The following is a 9157-nucleotide window of genomic DNA, read 5'->3' as shown; positions in this document are numbered from 1 at the left end:
CCTGAGATCATTACCTGAGCTGAAGGCAGAGGCTTGGATCCCACTGAGCCACCCAGGCACCCCAACACATTTCTTTAAAAAGTCACACACCTGAAAAGCATTATTCAGAAAGAACATGTCTCACTTATTCATGTGAGCCTTGTGTTGGTGAAAGGTAACAAATTTGGCAACTTTGGGGAAAGAGTCTTCCATCCAGAGATGGGGTACCAGATTGATGATGACAAGGATAAACCTCCCACCTTACCTCCACCAGCTCATCTCAGCCAGGCAGAAGCTGGCAGCCTTGGAAATGCCTGCTCATGATTCACATCCTATGCTTATTCAGCAACTGAACTCTCTGCAGAGACCACCAGCAGGGGAGCTAATTACTATAAGTCTGTAAGGTGGACCCTCCCCACCCAGGAGTAGCTGAACTGAGGTCAGTTCTTTCACAGCTATCCCATATCCCAGATGTGAACAGTTATTAACCAGAGAGGACTTGTGCCAGAAACGATAGAGTGAGGATTTGCATTGGACCTGGTAGGCTCCATAATGAATCCCTGGAGTCACCCAGGTTCCCACTCATCTTGCTACAATTCTAAAGTTAGATCTTAAAACTCCCTGCAAATTCTTTTTTCTTTTACTGGCTGTATATTTTTACTCTCTGTCTGGTCTCCATTTCTCTCTGCATAAGCAGTTTTAGGCTTTATTTAAGTGTTGCATTTACAAGTGTTCATGACTTTGTGTGGGGCTCGCCACACATCACTCATGCCTTATTTTACAGGGTGAGTGGGTAATTAGCATCTTTCACAATTAGCCAGGATTTGCTCTGCTAATTTCATTCCCTGATGAAGGTGCTAACTTGGCGTGAAACTGTAATATGTTGGGTGATTTATTAAGTCTCTACTGATGGGTAGAAATCACATGCCATGCCTTTACTGTTGAGAAAGTTAACAGCATCCATTTGTAAGAGATGGTATTTGAAAAGTGATGTTGGTGTGATTGAATGTGTGAATGTATAATGAAGTCAACCCAGATAGCCCTTTTCTGATTAAATTGTATTAAAATTATGTGGCAGTTCTTTGAAAAGAGACTCTTAAGAAAGAAATATGGGCTCATCTTTTAAGAGTAGCTGTCAGTCACATTCTGTCACTCAGGGCTATGGAGGAAAAAGTCATACCTGTTTTTTAAGCAACAAATGGAAGACATCATACTGATATCAAAGTGTTTTACCCATGCACGCTGTAACATATAACTATTCACAACACAGGGAGCACACTTTAAAAAATCCCCACATTTAGCAATTCGGCACATATATCATTAGATTTACTATGAGTTTCCCTTATCTTATTTATACTCCAAGCATAAGTCCTTAATATTTACTATATTCATAAGCAATCAAGAAATACTGTCTTGGAAGTTAGGTTTCTGACAATCTGAGTTATACTTGTTGCTCTTCCTCATTTATCCTGAGTTTCTAAAAGATGTTGTTTTTAAAGTGCTTTATCCTGATTAACCCTGGAGGACATCACCTTAACCAAGTGATTAAAGTTAACATCATCAGCAATGGGGAAACTGCCATTTATATGCCTCCTGATGAGATGCTTTATGAAGGACATTTGATACAGTATTTTTGTACAAAATTGAAGAATCAAGTATCAGGTATTCATCAGGAAGAAAACAGCAGAAATAAAGGAGTACACTATAACTTCCTTCCTAAATAATTTTGAGGTGTGCTTTAAAAAAGATCTATGTCAGGAAAGGCAAAGAATGGCTTAAGAATGGTGTCAGATTAAAGGACACAAAGGATATCTGAAACTAATGTAATGTCTATTTCATAGTGGAGTCTTGTTGAAGTAAATTGCTCTAAAGATATTATTGAGATAATTTGTTAAAACTTGAATATAGATTTTATATTTGACAATAGTATTGCATCAATTTTAGGTTGCCTTAATTTTATAAGCATACTATGACCATGTAAGTAAATGTCTTTGTTCAATGACAATATATGCTGAAATATTTAGAGGTGAAAAATCTTTAGACCTACAACTTACTGTCAGATGATTCATTCAATAAATAAATAAAATACTTATACATGCATACATTGTACATCTCTTAGGAGAAATGAAAGTCTCTTTCATTTTCAGATGTAATCTTGCAGTTTTCTGTAAGTTGAACTTTTTTTCAAAATAAAAAGTGAAAAATACATATTATGTGAAGTCACATGATATACTGAATGGAATTCATCCTAAGTGGCTTAGGATGGTTTCAGTTTTTGAAAGTCCTCAAGACTCAATTAGGTTTGGCTTTTAAGAACTGAAGAATCATATGCTCAATAATAATTTAATTTAGTATTCTCATGCACTGAAATTCTTAACTGTTTCCACTTACCTAAAATCACAGAGAACCAAAATATTTAGAACTTGAAAGAATATTAAAAAAAATTGAAAATAATTTCCTAGTAAAAGTTCTATATCCATCCAAGCTATAAGTCAAGGGTGATACCAAAATAAACAACATTTACCAGGATGTAAGTTTTAGAAACATCTATTTACCACTCACTCTTTCAAGAAGCTAATGGAGGGCATAATCCACTATTGTAAAAGTAATAACACACAAAGAAGAAAGAGAAGAAAATGAGACCAAGAATCAAGAAATACAAAAAAGAAAGAGATTTTAAAAATATCCCAATAATGAAAGGAAATCCTAGGATTCCTAGCACTCTTGGTGTATAGCAGTTTAGGGAAGGAGAATTAAAATAGATCATCTAAGAGAGATGTTTCAGAAAATGCAATTGGACTATTGGACAATTTGGACAATTAGCAGATCATTTCATATGTTTGAACATATTGAAGGAGTTTTGTAGTTCTGTCAGATTTTGTAATAGATAAATTTATAAATAATTATCAATGGTTATTGTTTTAAATTAAATGCAAAGAAGCCATATATAATTGCATATATTTTTTCAGTATATGTATTTTTTATTAACATATAATGTATAATATGTTTCAGGGATACAGGTCTGTGAATCTTCAGGCTTACACATTTCACAGTACTCACCATAGCATATACACTCCCCAATGTCCATAACACAGCCACCCTATCCCACCTCACCCTGAAGCAACCATCCATTTGTTTCCTGAGATTAAGAGTCTCTTATGGTCTGTCTCCCTCCCTGGTCCCATCTTGTTTCATTTTCCCTCCCTACCCTCTACAACCCCCTGCCTTGCCTCTCAAATTCCTCATATCAGGGAAATCATATGATAATTGTCTTTCTCTGATTGACTTATTTTGCTCAGCATAATACTCTCTAGTTCCATCCATATCATTGTAAATGGCAAGATTTCATTTCTTTTGATGGCTGCATAGTATTCCAGTGTGTGTGTGTGTGTGTGTGTGTGTGTGTGTGTGTGTATACACCACATCTTCTTTATCCATTCATCTGTTGATGGACATCTAGATTATTGTGGACATTGCTGCTATAAACATTCAGGTGCACGTGCCCCTTTGGATCACTACTTTTGTATCTTTAGGGTAAATACACAATAGTGTGATTGCTGGGTCATAGGGTAGATCTACTTTCGACTTTTTGAGGAACCTCCATACTGTTTTCCAGAATGGCTGCACCAGCTTGCATTCTCACCAACAATGTAGGAGGGTTTCCCTTTCTCCACATCATTTCCAACATCGTTTCCTGACTTGTTAATTTTAGCCATTTTGACTGGTGTGAGGTGGTATCTCACCATGGTTTTGATTTGTATTTCCCTGATGCCAAGTGATGTTGAGCACTTTTTTCATGTGTCTGCTGGCCATTGGGATGTCATTGCAGAAATGTCTGTTCATGTCTTCTGCACATTTCTTGATTGGATTATTTGTTCTTTGGGTGTTGAGTTTGGTAAGTTTTTTCTAGATTTTGGATACTAGCCCTCTTTATCTGATATGTCATTTGCAAATATCTTCTCCCATTCTGTCGGTTGTCTTTTGGTTTTGTTGACTGTTTCCTTTGCTGTGCAGAATGCTCTATTCTAATGAGAAAGAGAAGATTTAGATGAAAATTTAAGCTTAAGGGAAAGTTTTAGAAAACAGGAGTCATTCACATGAGTTCATAGGATAAAGGGAAGAAGTCAAAGTAGAGAGAAAGGGAAAATCATTGAGGTATCAGAGAGAAACCAGAGCATGGACTTTTCTTAGAGGTAGTGGATTAGCCTCAGACAGGAGAAGCCCCTCACTAAGACAGTAGGGAGGCAATACTAAGAGGGTAGAGAGAGTTAGAATAGCTCATGATTGGCTGACTTTTTATATTTTCTTGGCAAGTGATAAATGAGTCAAGGTGGTAGCAGGTGAGGCCCTGACAAGTGTAAGAAGGTATGGAGGTCCCGTTTTGGATATTGAGGAAAGTTGCTGAACATAGATTTAAATGATGGCTAGAAGATGATCAGGGACCATACATTTGTTCCAGGAGCACACAACAATAACGTATAAAAAACTGGGGAGGTTGGATCATCTCAGGTTAGAGTTTCTCAGGGTGAGTTCAGCAAAGAAGTTGAAAATGCTGTTAAGAAAGCAGTTGAGGGGTGCCTGGGTGGCTCAGTGAGCTAAAGCCTCTGCCTTCAGCTCGGGTCATGATCTCAGGGTCCTGGGATAGAGCCCCACATTGGGCTCTTTGCTCAGCAGGGAGCCTGCTTCCTCCTCTCTTTCTGCCTGCCTCTCTGTCTGCTTGTGATCTCTGTCAAATAAATAAATAAATAAAATCTTAAAAAAAAAAAAAAGAAAGCAGTTGAAATTTATCATCAATGGTAACAGGGCTGAACTGGAAATGAATAGGGATGGAATATTTATTATGTATCTTTCCTTTGTTGAGAGAGGCAACCTAGGTCTATTATAAATACAGATAAAACATTGTTTGACATGAAGCCTATAAGTTATATTTAATCACAAAATACAGATGATATGGCAAAAATCAAAACTATTTAACCAAGCATGTGTTGACCATTGTCCTTTTCTATAAAATATGACTATTAAAACAAGAATCATATAGGACTTTTTCTACTATTTAAAAATAGGGGGGCACCTGGGTGCCTCAGTGGTTAAGCCTCTGCCTTTAGCTCGGGTCATGATCTCAGGGTCCTGGGATCGAGTCCCACATCGGGCTCTCTGCTCTGCAGGGAGCCTGCTTCCTCCTCTCTCTCTCTCTGCCTGCCTCTCTGCCCACTTGTGATCTCTCTCTGTCAAATAAATAAAATCTTAAAAAAAAAAAATAGGTTTTCAACTCAGTGCAGGGGAGGCAAAAAAATAAAATAAAATATGTTTTCATATAATTTTTAAAAATGTAAATGAATCAACTTTTAACTTGCAGTCTTTTCCACTGTAGTGATGGACAGTGTATGTATGTGAACATGCATGTATTCACATCTACGTACAGACACTATCATTGTGATCTGAAGACCAGTTATGACTTATGTATGAGTCACAGGTCCCTAGACTGCTGGATTGGGGGATGGCAATGTTGCTGCTGTGAGCCTTCCCTGTGACACCAGACGGAGCTCTGGTTACATATCTGCCAAGCCTATAGTAGTGGAGAGGCAAGAGGAGTTTCTCATTCAAAATGCTCCAGAGCTGGAATCTTGTTTGTGCTGTCAGCCTATGCCTCTGGGCTCTAAACTTTCAGAATGGATTCTAGAAGACTGTCCATTCATTCAGTTCTGTAGGCCATTTCATCTTGCTGTTTTGGTCATAAAAGACAATCTTGTGTCATTGGAAAAAATGCAAAAGTATTTCTTCTTCAGTAATTTTTTGAATCCAGTTTTCTTTTTTATTAAAATATATAATAAAAAAGGAGAGGTCTTATAAATGACTTACTACATGTATTATAGAAAATGCATTCATTTTAATATTTTTGAAATAATGAAAAAATTGCAGTAAAATCTCTTTAACTGAAACTCAAGTGATTGAAAAGGAGAAAATCATAGAGTTAAGATTTATTAGTGTTTTTAAATAAAGAAATATGGAAAAAACTGTTGCTTGTTCTCCTAATTTACAGGTTCTTAGATTTTTATGAGATTGTATTTTATAAGCAATAATAAAAATAATTTCCAGAGATGTTACAGTAAAAAGGGTAGTTTTTAAAAATTTATCCCTACATATTTCATCTTCAAAATACATCCTGTTTTCCATTTAGTAAATCAAAGAAAATACAAAAAGTGATTTGATGTCCAGATATGTGAAATTTCCATCAATAAATTAAGATCAGAAAAAAATATTTTTAATGGATCATATGACCTCGTTCTTTTGTTTAGAAAAATAAAATCAAAACAAAATGAGAAGACTCTTTGACTTAGTTTCAGCTCTGATTTCTTGTCCCAATTGTTCTACTAACTGTATGACTTGAATAAATCATTTAATATGTTCAGATCTCAGTTACCTAGTCTGAAAAAGTGACATGCCTTTATCCTGAAATACAATGGTTTAATTCTTTCTTGCAAAAGGCCAATTACTGCTTTTCTATAAATTCAAAGTTCTCTTCTCAGTTATCATCTTAATGACATCTTTTAAAAATGTAGGCATTTAATCTTTCTTGAAACTCCCTGCCTGGGCTGCTGCTCATATGTACAGTACTTTGAAAATTAACTGCATTGGTACCAATGACTGCACTCCTCTGGTCCTTTTCCCCCTTTACTAATTCCCCTTCTTTCCTTTGCTCTGTTTCTGAGTGTCCCTCTGAACTGCTCATGGAATGGCATAGCTGATGAGTTTATAATGGTGCATATATATATATATATATATATATATATATATATAAACACTTTGTGTTTATTCACTTTTCTCATTCTAGTGTCATTAAAATTCATGCTTTAGAATGATATTGCCAGATATAGAACAATGCCCAATGGAACATAATAGCATGCAATAAATTAATTTGTTTCAAGGTGGAAGGAATCTAGGTGATTCAGATTTTTAAGATTTCTATAATTTTGTAAGTATTCTAAAGTGAGCAGAAAGAACCAATGAGTTTTTCACTCATTTTTTTTAATCTTTTTATTCTCTGCTAACCAAAGTGGATATTTAGAAAGGGAAAAAATATATATATTTTATTTTCCTAGAGTAATTGGACAACAAAAAGCAAGATTGTATTAGGAAGAATAAAGAGAATTGATACGCCCCAGTGAGCAGGACTGTGATATCATGACTTGGGTCAGGCACTTAACTGACTGAGCCACCCAGATGTCCCAAGGTACCCATTTTCTTAATGCAGCATTTCTCTTTTTAAAAACAATAACTTAAGTCAATATACATACTATTAATAATGCCCAAAGCATTTAAAAATACCTGATTTGAATCACACAGTCCCTCACTCTGTCACTCTGTGACTTCAGCACTTGCATGTCTTAACCTCTCAAATAAGATATACATATGTAGGAAAATACAGCTTCAAAATACAGCTTTTCTTATTACTGAGTATCTACAGTTTCTATTTCTAGTAAAGTAGAAACTTTGTATCTTTATTACCTCTTTATAGATGACTTCTGAATTTTAGTCACGCCCATTACTTCTTGCTTGATATACATATCCTATTACTTGACTACCTCACATTTCTAATGTAAGAATCTATAATTTGAATAATTTATCTAAAATGTTATCATTACATTCCTTCCAATGAAGGTTCTTCTTCAGATCTTCTCCAGGACTATACTTCATCTCATCACTTATTCAGTCTCATGCTGGGAAACATGGAGCTAACTTTGATCCTTCCTTTTCTTTCAACTCTTTTATTTAGTCTGATCCCAAGTCAGGATGTATTTTTCTTCACAATATCCCAGGGAAAATAGACCTGGAACTTGAGGGAATGGCTTCTAGTTCATAGTTGAAGAAGCAAACAAAGAGAAATAACCAGATGATAAACACATGACATTCTAAAGATCACAAACATCCTTAGAAGAGGTTAAGGGGCCATGGGACATAGTCAGTGAAGAAGAGTGAAAATGAAAAATAAAGAATTGGGATCATGCAATGTCATGCTAGTTCAGAGAGGATGAAACCAAACAATACTGGTAATTTCTGAAGATTAAGTGACCAAGGTTATACAGAAAGACTGAGGAAAAGAGTGGTTTCAATAATCAAGTGTGCAGTTAGGAAGACAATAAATAGAATGGTTATGTTCCTTTGTTTTGTTGATATAAATTACAAACAGATCATGAATAGTAATAGATTTTCTAACATTATCCTTACATTTCTAGGCTTACTGGACAATTGCTGTTTTCATAACTACCTAGCATCTGAATCTCTATAAAATGTGGCTCTCTTAACCTTTTCTAAATTTTGTATAAAATATTTGCTTGAAGTTTTCATAGAATTCAGCTAACTTTTACGTTGATCTAGGTGGAGTTAAGGCGGTAATTCATTGAGATTTCTTGAGGTTGCATTTGTGCCCTATATTTTTCCACTTCACTGAACGGATTTTGAGATGATTAAATTCTTCTATTTAATTCATTAAAAATACTTATTTGAGAATATTAATTAAAAAAAATAGGGGCACCTGGGTGGCTCAGTCGGTAAAACATTTGCCTTTGGCTCCTGGGATGGAATCCCACATCAGGCGCTCTGCTCAGCAGGGACCCTGCTTCTCTCTCTCCCTTTACCCCTCCCCCTGTTTGTGCTCTTTCTCATACAAATAAATAAAATATTTTAAAAAAGTAAAATAGATAAATATCCCTTCTCTCAAGAAGTTTATATTTTAAGAAAGGAGTCAGCAAATAAATAATAAGTATAATAAATAGTAAATTATTTAGTATGTTTGAAGATTGAAGGGTATTAGGAATGCTGTGGGAAACAGATACCAATATTAAATAGGTTGGCCAAGGTAGGCCTAGCGGAGAAGCTGAAATCTGAGCCAAGATTTAGTATGCTAACCAATCTTCTGAAGACAAACTTTCTGGACAGAATGAACAAATGGACAAAAAATATCACTAATGCTAATTATGCTTGACTTGTTCAAAGAATAGCAAGGAGCCAGCATTTATGGATACAACTGAAGGTATTAGGTAAGAGGAAATGAACTCTATATCCCATGAAATTTCTTAATCATCATTTAACTCTGTATCTAGTCCAAAATATGAACAGCAGCTTAAATGCCTATTTTCTTTCTTTTTTTTTTTTAAAGATTTTATTTATTTATTTGACA

This window comes from Enhydra lutris, unplaced genomic scaffold, assembly GCF_002288905.1.
Source record: "Enhydra lutris kenyoni isolate GAN:26980312 unplaced genomic scaffold, ASM228890v2 scaffoldscaffold28, whole genome shotgun sequence".
Classification (NCBI taxonomy): domain Eukaryota; kingdom Metazoa; phylum Chordata; class Mammalia; order Carnivora; family Mustelidae; genus Enhydra; species Enhydra lutris.
Note: the sequence above shows the minus strand (reverse complement) of the source record.